The sequence below is a fragment of the Canis lupus genome, chromosome 17 (assembly GCF_003254725.2).
Source record: "Canis lupus dingo isolate Sandy chromosome 17, ASM325472v2, whole genome shotgun sequence".
In the NCBI taxonomy this organism is placed as follows: Eukaryota; Metazoa; Chordata; class Mammalia; order Carnivora; family Canidae; genus Canis; species Canis lupus.
The window spans coordinates 37464983-37480559 of record NC_064259.1 but is presented as its reverse complement, the minus strand read 5'-3'; the positions used below and the strand labels follow the sequence as shown (position 1 = coordinate 37480559).

The window sequence follows — 15577 nt, the reverse complement described above, 5'->3', positions numbered from 1 at the left end:
CTTTCCAGAGTTTGGCAACAACTTAAAGTCTGAACCAACAACAAGAGGAGGCGGGGGGGGGGGGGGGGTGTGGAAAGCAAATGAAATGTTAAAAAAAAAATTAAGCAATACTTGCATTCTCATTAGTAGGAACATGTGAGATGAAGCACGTTATGTTATTAGGCATTCTCTCGATTCAGTAAACACAAGCTGAATAAATTTATAAATATCAGCATTAAGTGAGATTTAACGGGGAGCTGTTTATCTTCTGCCTGTCAGGCAAGAGGCGACGCTTGCCATGTATCACTCGCCAGCCGTGCAGTCTCCACTCGCCTGCCCAGGTGAGCCAGTTGGGGTGCAAGGGCTGGCATGGAGAGCTCAGCCCGAGGTGCTCTGTGGAGGGTGGCAGGTGGAGGGTGCACAGTGCTTGGGGAGGCCCTCCTCTGCTCCTCCAGCAGCCAGCAAGTATCTGGGTGACTTGAGGACACCTTCCAATCTCGCTGAGTTCAGGCTCCTTCATTGCATCATGAAGAAATCAGTACCTACCTCATATGACTATTGAGAGAATCAATGAGTTGGAGCCCAGCAGGTGCCTGGCATGGAGCAAACTCATTGCTTACTGTATTTCCAGCACAGAGCTAGAGGAAAATGGAAAGCCCAAGAAGCCACTGGGCACTGCTCTCTGAGATGGGGAGACAGGTAGCAGGCTAAGGGGAATGGCAAGGCAGCCACAGGGAGGACGTGGACTCGGGGAGCCTAGTGTTTATTCTGGCTCTGCTGCCACCACCATCCTACTGGGACTTTGTGTGGATGACGCCTCACTAAGCCTCCATTCCCTCCTGCTCTATGCTAGAAATCCCCCTACCCCAGAGCCAATGTGACAGTTGCCCAATGTGCAACTGCTATGCAGTGGTATCAAGGGTCAGAGAAGAGGACACCGAGGCAGAGAAGACGTCATGTAACATGGGAGACCTGAATGTCGGGGAGATGGGGGTCCCCAGGCCTCTGCAAGGCCTACAGGCTTCCTCCCGCTTGCCTGGAACCCACCAGCAGCCTGGAACCTTTTCAAGGGTTCTGTGAACACAGACCCTAGGTTCCAAAGGTCTTCCCAGATCTTATGGCATCTTCTGCAGCTGTCAGCTTCCTGTGTGAAGCCTGGACCTCAGGTCATGTGGGGCACCCACGCCATCCTCACGCCCCCAACACACACTTATGAATAAGTTAAATTAAATGTAAAATAAAATAAACCCTGCATTCCTGTTCTGTCCTGCTGTGTATAAACCACTATATTAAGACAAGGCATAGTAACAGGCCCCCTATATAAAGAGGTGTTAAATGTGTGACTGTTACCCATCTTTGGTTAACCACCAAGGCTTCCTTTACTGAAAGAGGCTATAAGGTCCCAACAGATTGAGAACAGAACATGCACTCAGCTACATATGAACACAAGAGGTGATGTTCCCTGATATACGACAATCTCTGAACACTCCTTTTCTCTCCTCTCTCTGCTGAGCCCTCCAGGCCCCAGTGATCCACCTCAGGACAATATCCCTACATTAGACCAAGATGCTGCTAGGCAGCATTTCCAAGGTGCTATGGGTGGATGTCACAGGATGAAAATGTGCAATGGGACTGCACCCCCACCCAACACACTTAAGCAGATGAACTGGAGAAAGAAAATAATGCAGACAGCATGTAAGGGGACTGCACAGGGGGCCCTGGGGAAGCCCCTCAGTGTCTAAACAGAATCAAAGGATTGGAGCAGGTACATCTTTACAGTCCACTCCAGCCCTGAATCTTAAACATGGACATTATTATGCTATCTCGCTATGCTGGGAAGGAAGGTTATGGGGAGCTGAGTTGCAGAGAAGCAGCATGAGCTGCTTATTTACAGATCTATGAGTGCAAGTCTATTGGGTCTTACGGCTGAGATAAGCACCCAAGCAAATTCCATCATTCAACCACATTTATGGGAAGCTAGTTATGTGTGAGATTCTCCACCAGAGACTCTGAAAAAAATGTAGAATTAATGTGGAAGTCATATGTTCCAAATCCAACAGCATATGAGTGAGGGGGTGTCCCTGGCCTCATTGGGTCTGAAACCAGGCCCAGAGTTATCTATATTCTCAAGTTGGCTGTTACATATACTTTTGTTCTTATTGCCATGGGCATCTTAGCCCACAGAATCAGGTATAAGCCTGAGTTCCCCAGGTCTCAACAGCTTGTGTCTAAAGCTGAGTTCACAATAACGGCAATAAGGCACATCTCACTGAACTGTTTCCACCCATTCTTGAGAGAGCCTGTCCACATTCAAAGTGCCACAGTATTTCTGGAAGTCTCAGAACAATTTCACAAAGACTGACACAGATACCTGAAAAACAAAGAGTGGGCAGGGGGGTGGGGTGTTACTAGCAATAGGAAAGCCAAGAAGAGAAACAAGTTGTTTCTTTGATCAGGGTGTGTGTGTGTGTGTGTGTGTGTGCGTGTGCGTGTGTGTGTGTGTGTGTGTGTGTGTAAAGGCAATCTGTTGTGCTTGGGATATATTATCTTTGCGGCCCTTCAGTGATTTCCAAGCAGCAGTACTTGCCCTGAGCTCTGGAGACAGTTGGACCAGAGAGATATATTTGTTATCTACTTCGAAGAGAGCACTGAAGCGTGAAGGTTGGGAGTAGGCCAGAGGAGAGAGTGTGTTGAAAGATGAGAATATGACCAAGGCCCCAACACTAAAATACATCTTGAATTGGAGATGGGGCGAGAAGGAAAAGCCATAGAAGAAGGCATTTCCACAATATGGAGGACAGAAGGAGCCACAGATGTGCACAACAACCTGGAAATCAAGTTAGCAGGGGGCTTTAGGATGGAGGCAAAAGGTAACCATGACAAATACAGCAAGGCAGTCACAAGGATAAGGACTGAGAAAAGCCATTGAATGGGGTACCTGGGTGGCTCAGTCAGTAAAACGTCTGCCTTCAGCTCAGGTCATGATCCCAGGACGGTGGGATTGAGTCCCATGTAGGGCTTCCTGCTCAGTGTGGGGAGCCTACTTCTCCCTCTCCCTTTGCCCCTCCCCCCTGCTCATGCTCTCTCTCACTCTCCCTCTCTCATTCTCTCTTTCTCTCAAGTAAATAAAATCTTAAAAAAAGAAAAAACAAAAGCCATTGAATTTGGCATTGGTGATGTTTACAAATGGCAAGGTATGGAAAAGAACCTAATTACAAGAAGCCAAGGAATGCATTGGCAGTAAGAACCTTTAGGCTAAGTGTTATGGGTTCAATTGTGTCCCCCCAAAAGAGATATTGAAGTCCTAATCCCTGGCACCAATGAATGTGCCCTTATTTGGAAATAGGATATTTGCAGATATAATTAGGTTGAGGTCATTAAGATGGGCCTTTAATCCAATATGATTGATGACCTTACAAGACAAAGGAGAATGCCCTATGAAGACATAGACGCACAGAAGGCCCCAGCCCCATGCAGATAAAGGCAGACATTGGAGTGACATTGCCACAAGCCAGCAATCACCTGGAGCAACCAGAATGCAAAAGGGGCAAAGCAGGATCCTCCTCTCCAAGCTTCAGAGGAAGCATAGCCCTGCCAACATTTTGATTTCAGACTTTTGGCCTCCAGGACCATTAGAAAGTACATTTCTATTGCCTTAAGCCACCCAATTTGTGTTACATTGTTATGGCAGCCCTAGAAAAGGAATAAAGGCAGTTACATATAACTTCATAAGAAATCTTTTCATTAAGATATGCAACTTAACACTTTTAGTAAAGGAAATGTTTATTTTTCATAAAAATACTTGAGTGTGTTCATAGACTACGAGAAAGGAATCCACAAAGAGGAAGAAGTGGAAAACTCAAAACAATGGAAAAATTTCTACGTTGATTATATCTCAAAAATGTAATTGAAGAATGGTTAATGAAGCACAGAGGAGGCAGAAAGAGACTGAAATGAAAACCCAAGTGAGAGAATTGTCCTTAAAAGGAAGGGGACATTGTCTTCTAAGGTCAATTATCTCAGCCTCGATCCTATAGAAAGCAGAGCTTATGGGAAGGATTGAAGTGTTGACACTTTACCTGGCAGAGAGGTGCAAGCCCCCAGGACAGTGAGGATTAAGGAAAGATAGAAGCAAGGCAGGAGAAGGTGTGAAGCACTGTGCTAAAATGGGACTGTGCTGGTGGAAAATTTATAACAATCCAGGAACACACAGCACCTCATTCATGAGACACGTTCACTTGGCATGCTGGTTGCAAGAGATGCAAGAAGAAAATCATACCTTCAGTGAAGTATCCACTGAAAAGAGATAGGGAATTTCTGTGACCATCCTCCTCCAGTGTCTCATTTCCCACCAATCAAGACTTACCCAACAGCAAGCAAATGCCTCCAAATATCTGTAATAGCTCTTCAATATTTGTCCACCAACATGTCAAATCTCACAGCATGATCAAGACTTGAAGTAGAAGGATGGAATGGTTCCAAACAAGAAAGAGAAAAGAGACAGTTGAAAGAATCTAAGAAAGTACACAAAGTTTGTGTCTAATACACCAGAGAAAAGGGGAGAATGGATGAGTGGAGAGATAGAGACATCTTAAATAGAGAGGAAAGAAGTTGAGAAAATTGATGTTAAATGGTTGTTGATGTTAAAAGAAACAGAGCTCAACCAATCCATAAGAAAGGAAGAGATGAAGGGGTGCCTGGGTGGTTCAGTTGGTTTAGTATACGACTTGGTTTCAGCTCAGGTTTGTGATCTCAGGGTTTGAGCCCCATGTCAGGCTCTGTGCTCAGCATGAAGTCGGCTTGAGGATTTTCTTCCTCTCCCTCTGCCCCTCCCTCTGCTCTCTCTCTCAAATAAATAAATAAATCTTTAAAAGAAAGAAGGAAAGAGATGGGAAATGGGGCTGAGATCCCACAGCCCTAAGGAGCCAGGAAAAATCAAAGTAGAATAAACCTTTTTTGTAAATATTTGTTAAAATGTTATATTATGGACTTCTAGAACTTTAGAGGGAACTTAGAAATCACTTTGCAAGAAAAAACAACAGAGTCCTGGAGAGGATTAGTGATAAGTAACTTTCATAAATCTCTATACTTGCTAATAAAGGAGTCCTTTCTCAATAATTAGTATCTTGGATGTGTGTGTGTGTGTGTGTGTGTGTGTGTGTGTGTGTGTATGCGTTTAGCAACATCTTTAAGCATGATGGTTAAACCCTGTATCTTCTCAGTTACCCACACTCACAGGAAGAGTCATAAGGTTGTAATCTAGACACTTCTCCACCTGGTGGCACCTGCCTGATTTACAGGCAGAGTTTAGCCAATAGAAAGAAACCACCAAGGACATTGGCTGAGAATCCCAGGACATTTTAAGTGCTCAGACCTTTACAGACCCAGACCAGCTTCTAGTGGATTTGTTTTTTCCTTTGCCTTAGTCCTCAGGAACTCATCATGTTTGCTGCCTCTCTCCTTTCCCCAGCCTGCTCAGCATCCCCATCCCACTCCCCCAAAAGAAATAGGAGCTAGGAATGAAACAAACAAACAAAAAACTTGTGAACTTTCATCAGTGCTAGTCCTGACCTCTAGTTCTTTGAAGACTTCTAAGATAGGGAATGGAAAGAACACTCCTGTACATGCACTCACAGATATGAAATGCAGGGACCAAGACTGAAGAGCCTTCTCTCTCTTTCTCTTTGAAAAGTGAGTCTCACCAACCTCAAGGGCTGCCCACTGCCTCCACCATGTTTCCTGACTTGTCTCTAGGAAAGGCCACGTGACCTCTTCCCCAGGAATACCCCTGTCTCAGCTGGAATGTCTAGCCAAAACAGAAAAAAGCATCTACTAGACTCAGAAGAGCATCCCAGTTATTTCCATACCAGTGGCTGGTAGAATGCCCTCTAGAGATCTGAACACAGTTGCATCTAAAATGCCAAGGATGAATTCATGTGTTAATTCACCAAATCCCCAAGTTAGGGCTAGAGGCAGGTTTAAAGCCCAAAGAACTCAATTTAGATGGAAGAAGAAGTGGGGAGGGGAGAGGAGGAGGGAGGGAGGAAATAAGGGGAGGAGGGAGAGGAGGAGGAAGGGAGAGGAGGAAGAAGGGAGAGAGGAAACGGGGGAAGAGGAGGAAGGAGAAGAAATTCTAGTTTTTGCTTTAGCAGTGAAAATATTCTAATTGATCCAAATTGGTTGCTTTTACTTGCAACTAAAGAGTTTCAATGAATATGTCATCCAGGAAGACCGCTGGCACTGCTGATGCTGCTGTTATGTCTGCACTAGGTGGAGACAAGCCTCCCTCCTGTGGGATGAACATTCCTTGTGCCTCTTGACCTACCCAGACCTTTCCTTTCACCTCATCAGTGAAGAACTGTCTACATTCTACCAAGCCAGCACCCTCACCTAATCCCACAGAATTGGCCCACTCCCAGGCCAAGCCTAACTGCATATTCAACATTAAAATCAACTAAACTTTTTTAAACCTTTTAGGAAATGCCTCTCTTTTTCTGCGACCAAGAAGGCACTATGAGAAAACGAGGGTTTCAAGCATGGTGACTTGCATGCACCCCCCTTACACACACACTCCCTCTCTCACAAAGAGCCAGTCTGAAAATAGAATTCACCTGCACAAGATCTGCCTGCCGGGCTCCTCTCCTGCTCCCAGATGTTCTCCCTCAAGGATTTCTTCCTGGCACAGTCATTTAATAGTTACTACGTTCAGTATTTATTGAGAACCTACATGTATCAAGAGTTGTACAAGGCAGTGAGGACACGGAGGGAACAAGCAATCTTAGGATCTTGCCTCATGAAGGTCTTTTTTTCCAGCCCTCAGCCCCCCCTCTTTTAACACTTCCACTCAAGGGCCTCACTGCTCAGACCATTGTCTTCCTCCCCTCCTCATCTCCAATCCTCCCACAGCTCCTTCACTTTGTGCCTGATCCACCCCCTGAGGGTCATGCTCTCTGCTTTCTGGGTGACAGCAAGCTAATCGAATGGCCCCGTGCTTGCTACTGTCTGTTGGGCTCTAGAAGTCATATTGTCACACTGTTCTCAACAAAAATGTCTGTGTTTTAATACATCTTTATAGTCACAGTGTCTGAATCAGAGGAGAGACCTACTGGAGGCCATTTCAAGAAAGGTGTTCTTTCAAGTGCCCTATTCAAAAAGATTCCACTTTCCTGGGCAAGCCTGGAGAGTCAAGGGTCCTTTCCAGGCCCCATTTGCCTTCTAGATGGCCTTTCCTAACCGCTCTTAGAAGTCTCTGGAATGAGAGGGTCTGGGCGCACATCCTGGCCTCAACACTCAGGAGTTAGGTAACCCCAGATATGTGATTGAACCCATCAGAGCCTCCCTTTGCTCATCCATGAAGCAGATCAACACAAACATCAGCAGTTGCTGGTGAGGATGATAGGAGGTAATGCTTTCGAAACGTGTTCTGGAGCTGTTTGCTGATGCCATCACTGTCAGCAGTCTTCCCACCTCCCTCAACTTGCCCAAGCACCCATGGCAAGGGAGAAGGGAGAGCTCACCCATCTGTGGGGTCCATGGCTAAGAAAATCCTAATGGAAGATTTCTATACTACATGCTCCACCAGCTAGCAGGAAAGGGGAATGTGCTCCTGAAAATGCCTTGAAAATAAACCTCTAGAATAAGTCCTGAGCTCACTCTGCCCTGTCCTAGGCCTGAAGTAATGTCAGCGGACTGTCTGCTGGTCTGGGCTGCTCCAGGAGGCAAAGGAGGCCTTCAGACTCCCAGTTCCAGGGGCTTCATGTAATAAAGTGAGCAGGAAGGCTGCCTGCCTTCTTCTGGAGTATTGTTGGAGGGTCTTATGGCACAACAGCCTGGTGTCTACATTCAGGATGACTTTGGGATAGTGGGGAAACAAGCCAGTGAATGAGGGGCTCTAACCCTTCCCCATGTTGGTCCATGTCCCTTTCCTCCTCTGTCTTTAACTTGTGAAAGGCTGAATCAGATTCTGAGCCCATTCATTCATTCATCCATTATTTGTTGCCTAGTTGGTATCAGACACTGTGCATGGAGAAAGTCACAATAACTCCAGGACCCCATGGTATCTGTCACCTAGTCCAAGGAAATGAAAAGGGGAAAAGTGATTTGTGGAAAGGAAGAGTTAAATGAGTTCACAGAATTTGGGGGAAGGGAGGTCTTCGGAATCAATCTGACAAAAGGAGTAAAAAAGTAGGCAAAGACAAGAGTGGGGATGCCTGGGTGGCTCCGTGGTTGGGCATCGCCTTAGGCTTTGGGCATGATCTGGAGTCCAGGGATCAAGTCCCATATCCGGCTCCCTTTGGGGAGCCTGCTTCTCCCTCTGTCTATGTCTCTGCCTCTCTCTCTGTGTCTCTCATGAATACATAAATAAAATAAAATAAAATAAAATAGCAGCCCTCACTGCCCCTCCTCTTCCTTATCTGTAAAAATTGTGCCTGTCACGTAAAAAGGGTCGACTGCTCTTGTTTCCTGAGCCTTGAGACATTGGGGCTGCTGGTGATGGAGGGACTCCAGTGGGTGGGGCACTGAACAGACTAGGGGAGGCTATACAGAAAATTCTATGTCTGCCAAGGAAACCAGAACCATAAAGTGGAGCCCACTGTGGGCTCAGAAGTAAATCCCTGACCTAGAGCCTCCCAGGTCTGAGTCTACCTTCCCCACTCCAGCATGAGCACCTGGAAGGGAAGGAGGTCTGGTCACTCCAAGGTGGATGCTTCCTTGCCTTCTGAGCGGAATAAGATGGGCCTAGGAGGTGGGCTGAACTAGGCTTAAATCATCTATATGCCCTTGGTGAATTTGCCCGATTTTTCTAAGCATCAGAATCTCCTCCTCTCCCCCATTCCTCCTTCTCCTCTTTCCCCTCCTTTTCCTCCTACTTCTCCTCCTGCTCCTCATTCTCCTCCCCCTCCTCCCAATAGGTAAGGTCCTGGCATTAACTGGCAGTTCACTTTCTGCTTTCCTCTGAACTCCAGTGCCCCTTGAGGTGAAGCCTTCCAGCAGTGTTTAGCCACCTTCTACCTTAATATCACAGTTCTTTGCCTAATCTCCAACACAGTTTTCTTCTGATCAGCTCTTGGGTCCTGGGGCGGGAGTGGTGACTTGCCCAGCAATAGCCCCAGGAGCTCCATCCAGTGTCAGGCAAACACAGGTGTTTGGAGAACACCCGCCTTCCTCTTTGATCCCGGTGCGCGGAGACCAGCTCCCGCGGCTGCAGGCACGCAGAGGTCCCCGCCCAGGCTGCGAGGGCCGCAGGGGACGCGCGCTGTAAACGCACGGAGGCGGGGAGCCTGGGCCACGCCCGCGCCGGCTCCGGGCAGCCGGGGCCCCTCTGCTACCGCCCGCGTTGAGCCCGGCGAGCCAGGCGGGGCCTCAGAGCGGCTGGAAACCCGGCAGCGACCTGCCCCGCGGCGTGCGGAGTCCCGGGGGGCCGCGGCGGGGACCCGGCGCTCGGCTCAGCCGGCTGTCCCGGGGCGCGGTGCGAGGACGCTCCGTTAACCTCCTGGCTCGCTCTGATACCGAAGCTGCATAAAAGGAAGGATGCCATGCAAATGAGGGCCAGTGTCGCGGAAGGCTAAAGACTTTTAATTAAAGGAAGGCACCTGGAGACCCAGCCGGTGGGAGGAGGGAACTAGAGCAAGTCGGCCACGGGGAGCAAGAGTGTCGGCCCACGCAGGGCTCGCCCTCTTCGCGGCCGCTTCTCCGCACCCCCCCCTCCTCCCCGCAGAGGAGGACACTTGGAGGAGAAGAGGGGCCTTTCCGTCCTTTGGAATAGTTCTGACATTGTGCCGCTGGGGCAGCACCGCGGGACCCAACTCTCAGACTCCAGAATAGAAATTATCTGGAGGAAATAAATTGCCCCAGGCAAGTGAGAAATAGAGTTGGACTCCCAGAACTGCCAGCGTCAAGACCTCTCTGCTGAGTAGCTGGAAATTCCAGGTAGCACTGAGGCCAAGGATAACATCTGGGGATGCCTTTCAGAGCCCACACTATTTTATTATCATGACCACCCCTACAAGCGTCAAAGCACTTAGCAAGCCCTGTGTCACGTGCTTGACTTATCTCATTTAATCTACAACAACTCTCAAAATGTAGGTGTTCTTATCATCCCAGTTTCACAGGGGGGACAGCTGAGGCCACAAGAGGCTAAGCCACTTGTTAAGGCCCTCCAGTAAGTGGTAAAGCAGAGCCACCAAGACAATCCAGCTCCAAGATTCAAGATCTCAGGGCCCTTTTCTTTAGGAATAAGAGCACCTAGTACGGCAGAAATAGCATACAGTCAGGACCTTGGACAGCATCTGTAGCTGGCGCTTACAAAGTAGATGCTCAGTTATTGTAATGCTCCTCCCAGGCTAAACATTTACTATATATTAAGACCATGCATGTGTCCCCAGACCTAGTTCTGTTTCTAACTCTGGCTTTATTAATGCTGGTGATAAGTCCATCCTGACTCATGATTCATCTTATGTGGGGAATGTCTGACCCTAGGTTATCTGATCAACCCTGAGAAATGACAACACAGCTAGTGTAACAACTTCAGAATAACCATTGCCAGTTTGAAGATTGCCACTTGCTTTAAATGAATTGTAAAACTAAAAGAATTTATGTGGGAAGGCAAAGAAAACTTGAATAGTCAAAATAATCCTGGGTAAAAAAAGTTTTAGGATTCACACTACTAAATTTTAAGAATTACTATAAAGCCACAGCAATGAAGATAGTATAGTATTGGCAGATGGAGAGATACATAGATTGATGGGTCTTAGGAGATTAGAAATACAGTCATACAAATATGTCCAGTGGATTTTTGACAGAAGTGCAATAGCAGTTCAATGGAGGAAAAAGAGAGTCTATTCAACAAATGATGTGGGAGAATGAACAAACACATGCCAAAACAACAACAACAATAACAATAACTAACCTCTAATAATTGTAATGCTCCTCCTCCCTTCCCCAGACCTTCCTTTATATGTCAGTGGGTGGGGGTAGGGAAGGGGGGTGTTACCTTGGAGGATGATCCTGGAGAGATAAAACTTGGAACACAAAAATCACCCGCTGGGCCTGCAGAGCCAGGGTTATGGGCAAGGGCATCTTAGATCTTAGGTGCCTGGACCCCAGCCTATAGACCAGTATCTTTCCTGAAAGGTAACATGGCAAAGGATGAGAACTGTTTACTGTCTTTCCCTCTTTCTTTGTGGAAAGGTGTACTAAGAACTTGAACAAAGCAGAACTGGAAACTCTGAACCCATAACAAGTACCTGGGACCCAAAGTGGTCTTGGTTCACCTCAAGCTCCCTGACTCTGATTCACCTCTTATCACTTCTCAGACTTTTGGCTAAGATCAAGTGCAAATTCACCTCTGTTTTACTCTCTACATACCAAGTGCTCAAGAATCTTGCAGTGTTAACAAGCAAATTTCTTATTCTCCTGCCTGTTAAAACCAAGGTTGCTATGTCAACCCAGCTGAAAGCTACCACATCATGCCATCTCCCTTAGGGTCACCTATAAGGAAAAAAATAAACAACTCAAGGATGGTGGACTCTCTTACAGTCACGGAATGGCCTGTGAAGTGAAACCCATCAGTAAGCTTTGCCTGAGTGTCCAGAGAATGCAAAGCCCTGTCTGACTCCTCACTACTCCAGGGACATTAACAAATGCATTCTTGTGGGGCAGGCCAATATTTTACAGACCTCATTGTTTAAGATCATCTACAATCATATATGACAAGCATCATCATCCTCATTTTATAAATGAGGCAACTAAGTCTCTGAGAGTTTGGGTGTAATGCCCTAAGCCATTCAGCATAAAAGTAGAAAATTTGGGATTGACTCTCTAACAGCTTGGTCTGGCTTTCCAGAAATCCACCCCACCATGCTCTTCATCTGGCAGGTTCTCCCAGAGTTCAGTAGACCTAAATTCTTATCCAGTGACCTTCTGGTTCTGTAAAGGAAGATCTCCTTCTGGGAATGGGCTTCATGGGAATCTCTGAACCCAGTCATGACAGGAGGAAAACCTTTGGGTTTCTAAAATATCAAAGTTAGTAATCAGCAGTCTTCACCACCCAAAGCAAATGTTGGGAGACAATGGTTAAAGCCAAAGTGCCACCAAGAGTCAAGCAGTAATGATACTGTCAGTGTCTGCCACTCCTCATGGGACCTAAAGCCAGGATGGGGTTGGTGCTTGCTTCTCACTTATCTACTTCTTCCTGACTCTGGAGCAGAGCAATTGGGTGTCCCAGAAGAGACCTCTCCTCCCCTAAGATCTTTGAGACAATACCCTCTCCAATTCGGGGCCCCTATAAATCAGGGCCCCAGAAAGGCCTGGCAGTGATGGAATGAGGTGTGTCTTGGCAAGAGGACCTGCATGTTTAGCACAATGACCTGATTGTGTGGCTTGTTCCAAGTCAGCAGCACTCTGGTCACATGTCCTCTGGGCAGCAGGTGCTATGACCTTTGCCCAGAGATTTGGAGCCCTTGGTGGCAGGGCTGAATGCCAAAGAGGAGGAGATTGGTCTGGCTGTCTCCCACTGCCCTTGGGATCTGGGGGAGGCTACTCCCTGCACACCTTTTATTGACTCTGGCCAGGGCCTGAGCCCAGTTTTCACCTAGATTCTACTCAGAGCATCCTCAAATGCCTGGAACAAAGAAGGAGCAGGTAGGCAAGCATTCCCAGGTAAAAAGTTAAGGGCCACTGAATTTCTGCTTCTACCACCAGCTGCCAAGAACCAATGACGGGCAGGCACAGCTGAGACTTTGGCCTGGTGTTTGTCTTGTTAACTGCTGTGTGTCCAGTGCCTAGCACCACTTGGTCACAATAAAGTCATTGTGTTAACCTTGTTGCTACCATTCATTCCATCAAACACTCAGGCAAGTACAAATGTTTACTGAGCCCCTCCTATGTACCAGGCACTATTCTAGGCACGGAGGACACAAAAGTGACTAAAACTGATGAGCACTCCCTGCCCTTATGCCATTTACCAGTTACTGGTGGTGGTGTGGGGGGGAGACAGGTGACAAACAAATAGATGATAAATATAATATGTTAATAGCAGAGAGAAATAAAGCAGAGGAAGAAGGATAAACAGTCAAGGAGAGGGTTGCAACAAGGGGGATTAGAAAAAGTTCACTGAGATTGTGACTTGGGCCAAGACTTAGAGATGAGGCAAGCATCAGGCTAACCAAGTGAGAGCAAGTCTGGCATATCTGAGGAAGGCCAGGAGACCAGTGGCTGGAGGAGAATAAAAGAGGGGGAGAAGAAAGGAGACATATGAGGGAAATGACAGGGTAGCATATGCTGATGGAAGAGGACTTGGGAGTTTTGTCATTTTCTCTGAGTGAGTGAGGGACCCACTGAATATGCACTGGAACATATCAGGATCTCATGCCAGCATTATATATATATATACACAGAATAATTACATGTAGTGATATGTATTATAAATATATTAGATATATTAGTAATTCTACAGTATTATATTATATAACAGATACACAAAGCAATACATAGTAATAGATGTACATACTGACAAACCTATTAAATGAAATAATGGATATGACAGCACTTATTCACTATAAAGAGAGATATTGGGCTACAGTACTATTACAACTTAAGCATTTTCAAAGTGCTTTCACACACAGTAGTTCCCAAGAGCCCACCCAATGAGATTTAAAAGGAAAATATCCTTAAGCACGTTGTATTGAAAACAAAAAAACTTGAGTGTAGGGAACAGGGAGTGTTTTTTGCTCATGGCCCAACTCTAGGAAATACTCCTATACACTCTCGGGAACCAGTATACGTTCCAGCTCCCCATTCTTCTTTATGGAGATGGGGACACAAAAGCCCAAGAAGCTGAGTGACCTCCCCAAGGACCTACTGCCTCAGTCCCAAGCCTGGCATCCTAACTTTCTGACTGTCAGCCAGTGCTTGTGTTTTACTACCCTGTATAGCGGCAGACACGCCTTGTATACCTTTCTACTCCCTCTTTCATCCCATTAAGCATTTGTCTATCATTCAGCCACAGGGGTGTTATTGGTACCCAGGTTGGAATGAGGTTTGAAATTCAAAACCACAGGCAGCTTGAGGCACATGCCTCCTCTCTATTCCATCCACCAGCCAGACTATGATAGTCTGGGTCCTGGACCCAAATCCATCCTCTCTTGTCTGATCTGTCATCAGACAGAAACTTCTCCTTGGCCATTGGGAGGTTTTGAAGTGACAAGAGCCAGTGGTCACAATTTTGGGTGGACCCATGCCCTGAGCCCTCCAGCGGACATAGGAAGATAGGACATGACTAGCATTTACATTCAATCTGGACTTCATAGAGCTGCAGCCTATTATCCCCAGATCAAGGATGAAATTGAAAGCCAAGAGCTGAGCAGGACAATATTTCCACCACCCCAACCCCAACATTGTGTCTCTCCAGCCTCAATGTTCCCATCACTCTTCAGGGAATCAGGGTAACATAGCCTCTTCCAGCCTGCCATGTGGCCTCCTCCAACCCATTGTCCACATCACAGCGAGGAAGAACTTTGTAAAATGTAAGTCTGGCCATTCCTTTTCTGCTACTAAAATCCCTTCAGACATTTCCCTTTGTTTTTTAGAATAAAGTGTAAATTCCTTAACATGCCTACAAGGACATTGGTGATCGAACTCTGCTCACATTCTCAGTCTCATGTCAGCCTGAGCTGAGCTCTACAGCTTCATACTTTGTCTCTCTCTCTCTCTCTCTCTCTCTCTCTCTCTCTAACTGCACTTTACTTCCCACTACAGTGAGCTCAGTTCCCTAAATGTGCCTGGTGCCCCCTGGCCCTTTGGACCTTTACATTGTGTTTTTTTTTTTTCCTGCTCAGACCAGAATATTCAACGTCCACTTCCTCACATTCCTCTCTTTGCCTGGATGAATGCACCTCTTTCTTCCACTGTCTAATTAGAGGTCTCTTCTGAACAGTTAAGACTCTGTGATGTGCCCTGCTCCATGCTCCTCACACCTCCTACTCCCCACTCCAGCTCCATCATGGCATGTAGCACATCTCCCTGCAAGAACCTGCCTATTTGTTCCACAAGGATATGATTCTTGTTTTGGTTATCACTGTATTCCCAGGTCCTAGCAGAGTGCTCAACACTTAGTAGATGCCCAATAAGTATCTATGCAACTAAATTCATGGAAATGGAGGGAAGGAGAGAGAGAGGGAGGGAAAGAGAAAGGCTCTTCTGGCGAGGTAACCCTGGCATTATATTCCACACAATTGCTTCAAATTCATCATCCTTCACATTTCTCCATTCCTGAAGAGTTTACAAACCACTTTCACAGTACCCTACTGGTAGGAGGAGAACATGATACACCTTTTTTTTTTTTTTTTTTTTTTTTTACTAAGTATGAGGGACCTCATAATCAGAGTAAGTGAGTGACTTTCCCAAGATCACACAGCTCAGGGCTGGGCTGTGTCATAAATGCAGGTCTCTTTGAACTTGAGCTCACAACTCCTCAGGCTCTGGAATGAAGAGACTGAGTCTCAAGCATGAGGGGCCAGCTCTTTCTTAAATCATGAAGAAGAGACCATAATTCAGTCACCCAGTTTGATCTGTGAAGGTGGCCTTGGGATGGCAGGGG

At 46.6% G+C, this 15577-nt stretch overlaps 1 pseudogene; it reads left to right on the top strand.

The window, feature by feature from the left end:
* The first annotated feature begins 10303 nt into the window (after positions 1-10303).
* On the top strand, positions 10304-10411 carry LOC112665124 (small nucleolar RNA SNORA72; annotated as a pseudogene).
* Positions 10412-15577: the final 5166 nt, after the last annotated feature.